The sequence below is a fragment of the Pantherophis guttatus genome, chromosome 5 (assembly GCF_059756535.1).
Source record: "Pantherophis guttatus breed Tessera chromosome 5, ASM5975653v1, whole genome shotgun sequence".
Taxonomy (NCBI): domain Eukaryota; kingdom Metazoa; phylum Chordata; class Lepidosauria; order Squamata; family Colubridae; genus Pantherophis; species Pantherophis guttatus.
The window spans coordinates 37,539,523-37,543,490 of record NC_142067.1 but is presented as its reverse complement, the minus strand read 5'-3'; the positions used below and the strand labels follow the sequence as shown (position 1 = coordinate 37,543,490).

The 3,968-nt window shown below is 35.5% G+C and overlaps 1 pseudogene; it reads left to right on the top strand.

The window, feature by feature from the left end:
• Window positions 1-1,911: 1,911 nt before the first annotated feature.
• On the top strand, window positions 1,912-2,147 carry LOC148113331 (centromere protein W pseudogene; annotated as a pseudogene).
• Window positions 2,148-3,968: the final 1,821 nt, after the last annotated feature.

Genomic DNA, 3,968 nt, shown 5'->3' with positions numbered 1-3,968 from the left:
ACAATGTGATATGCAGAGATATGTGGGACTAGCTCAATAAAAGTAACTGTGAGAGGGATCTTGGAATCCTAATGGACAATCACTTAAATGTGAGCCAGCAGTGTGCTGCAGCTGCCAAAAAGCCAATGCAATCCTAGGCTGCATTAACAGAGGGATATAATCAAGATCACATGAAGTGTTTGTGGGAAATCCCCCACCCCAGAAGAATGAATATTTTGGAAAATATTTAAAAAGTCAGAATATTTCCCCAAAGGGAGAAATGGAGAAACATGCTCTTAAAGACAAAAAGCAGACTCAATCTTACTTAATAGCCCCCAGCTGATATTTTATGTATTTATTTATTTTTATTTATTTATTTATTTATTTATTTATTTGTCAAGCATATATAAGATAACAGGTAAAAATATAAACATAATTTGAATACATGAAAAGAGTAAGAGTAAAAAGGAATATTAGGACAGGGATGGTAGGCACACTGGTGCACTTATGCACGCTCCTTACAGACCTTTTAGGAATGGGGTGAGGTCAACAGTAGCCAGTTTAAGATTAAAGTTTTGGGGGTTTGGGGAAGAAACCACAGAGTCAGGTAGTGCATTCCAGGCATTGACCACTCTGTTACTGAAGTCATATTTTCTGCAATCGAGTTTGGTACGGTTTACCTTGAGTTTGTATCTATTATTTGCTTGTGTATTGTTGTGGTTGAAGCTGAAGTAGTAATTGACAGGTAGGACATTGTGGCAGATAATTTTATGTACTACACTTAAGTCAGACCAAAGTCGGCATAGTTCTAAGTTGTCTAAGCCCAAAATTTGACTGGTGGCATAAGGTATTTTATTGCGGTTAGAAGAATGGAGGACTCTTTTTGTAAAATATCTTTGGACTCTCTCAATTGTATTAATGTCGAATATGTGGTGCGGGTTCCAGACAGATGAGCTGTATTCAAGAATTGGTCTAGCAAATGTTTTGTATGCTCTAGTAGTACAATATTACCAGAGAAGAAGCTACACAAGATTAGGTTAACAACTCTTAATGCCTTTTTGGCAATGTTTTGTGCCCATTAAGAAAGATTGGGCCAGCTATTCCCAACACAAAAGAACTTCAGCTCCAAGGTGATTGGTTAAAGAACAGGACATTGAGAAAAGTGGAAACAATACCTATCCATTAAGAAAGGCAAGCTAGAGGCAATAGATAACAGGATAAAATCAATTTCACATGTCTGACAGGATTAGGACTAAAGAAGTGATCATTAAGACCCACCATGAGCTTTTGCGAAACAAGTAAAACCAATCAAATAATAAAAACACATAAGGCAACCATCCAGATTACAAAATGCTGTAAAAACTGTATAAAAAGCACATGTAAAACCAAACCAGTTGGTCAGCTGCGCCAGAACTACAAACCCTGGGGGTTCTGTTCATCAATAAATAGACCTTTCTTTCCAATCAGCCTCCATTTTCTTTCCAGCATCTTTCTCCCAGCTTGGAACTGAACCAGATGGATTTTTCTTCCAACATGTTAATACCATTTTATAATGCCTTGGTAAAACCACACTTCGGATATTGCATCCAGTTTTGATTGCCATGTTATAAAAAAGATGTTGAGATTCTAGAAAGAGTGCAGAGAAGAACAACAAAGATGCTTAGGGGATTGGAGACTAAAACCTATGTAGAATGGTTGCAGGAATTGGGTATGTCTAATTGAATGAAAAGAAAGACTAGGGGTGACATCATAGCAATGTTCCAATGTCTAAGGGTATACCCCAAAGAGGAAGGGGTCAACCTATTTTGCAAAGCACCTGAAGGCAGGACAAGAACCAATGGATAGAAACTAACCAAAGAGTGAACCTCCTAGAATTAAGGAAAAATTCCTGATAGTTAGAACAGTTAATCAGTGGAAAAACTTGCCTCTGCAATGAAGTAGGCCATGTTGCAAAGTATTCTGAAGACTTTGCTGAAGAAGCATAAATCCCAGGAGTGTTTGGATAGTAATACTGGCCTATTGGTTCAATTGAACTACTTACTTGGCCTGTTTTCATTAGCAAAAGAACCAGAACCAGCATTATTGAAGAAAGGAGTAAAATAATTAAACATGAATATATTTTTTCTTCAGCAGATATAATTTTAAAAGAGTTGAAGCTACTAATGTAAAGATGAGGTCTTAATTTACTGACTGATTTGATTGAGTGGCATACTTACTTTTTGCAGGACTGTATATATGATGAAGTTCAGATGTTTCTGCTTTGAACTTTTTTCTGCATTAAATAATTCTTAGGGAAAAAAATCTCAGAGTTCATTATGTAGGCTTTGATTTTAAAAATAATTAGTAAGAGTAATGTGCATAATTAATCCCAGTAATTAAAATGCAGCTTTAATATTGGTTAGGAAAAAATGGCTCTTTTTATAATGATTACATAAGTTGCTTCCTAAGAGAACTTTTAATGTAACCTTAACCAGAAACCATTATGCATTAATACAAATATGCTAAAAATAATTTTAAAAAATTAACCAGAAGATATTTATAATAACAATGTTTCCTACTATTTATAACTTTTTAAAAGTTCTGGTATTACATCATATCACAGATTAATAAGGAAATACTTCATTTTGCCAAAAAAAACCTTTTTAAAACTGTAAAAAAAATATAAAAACTATATACAAATATTGTTTGTAGCAATAAAGCTACTCCAGACCTCTATGTGTGAGTTTGTCAAAAACAGTTCAGGCCAAACTAATCTTGTTGCATTCTTTGACAAAGTTACAACATTAGTAGACCAGAGAAATGCTGTGGTTATAATTTACTTGGACTTCAGTAAGGCGTGTGATAAAAGATAGAATCAAGATCAGGTGAAGTGTTAATACCACTGTATAATGACTTGGTAAGACCACACTTGGAATACTGCATTCAGTTTTGGCTGCCACAACGTAAAAAAGATGTTGAGACTCTAGAAAGAGTGCAGAGAAGAGCAACAAAGATATTAGAGAACCGGAAGCTAAAACATAAAGAACGGTTGCTGGAATGTCTAGTTTAATGAAAAGAAGGACTAGAGATGACAGGATAGCAGGGTTCCAATATCTAAGGGTTTGCTACAAAGAAGAGTGAATCAATTTATTTTCCAAAGCACCAGAAGGCAGGACAAGAAGCAATGGATGGAAACTAATCAAGAATAGAAGCAACCTAGAATAAGGAGAAATTTCCTGACAGTTAGAACAATTAATCAGTGGAACAATTTGCCTCCAGAAGTTGTGAATGCTAATTTTTAAGAGGAGATTGGACATGCATTTGTCTTAAATCGTATAGATTTCCTGCCTGAGCAGAGGTTGTATCAGAAGGTCTCTAAGGTCCTGTAGAAAATTATCACCCACCCCTCTCCTAGGAAAATGAGATATTTTAGGAAATATTAAAAGGGCAGAATATTTCCCCTAAAAAGGAGAGAGAAACTCAGGCCCCCCACCACCACCTTTGTCAATCAACCATTAAGGCCGATCGGAATACTGCATTCAGTTTTGGCTGTCATAATGTAAAAAAGATGTTGAGACTCTAGAAAGAGTGCAGAGAAGAGCAACAATTCTGTTGCTCTGTTATCTTGTGTGTGGTGGGTAAGTACATGTGTGTGTGCGTGTATTACAGTGTATTACCATTGCAATGTTACTGTCATCATTTTTGAAAAAATTGCTGAATCCAGAAAGAACCTTGCCTACCCCCCCTCTAAAATCCAACAGGTTGGCAACAGAAAAATAAAAAACAAGACTTGGGTAGATAAATTGTTTTAATGACAAAGCCCAAAACAGCTTTAATAATTAAGTTTATGTACATGGGAAATAGGAATCAGATAAGGTTTTTAAAAAGGAGTCATTCTATATATCTGTGGAAATTCTCAGTCATCCAGGTCATAGTTGTCTCAAATATGCTTTTTTTCCCCCTTCAAAATGCAACTGAACTGTTTTTTCTCTTGAGGAAGAACAAGAAAA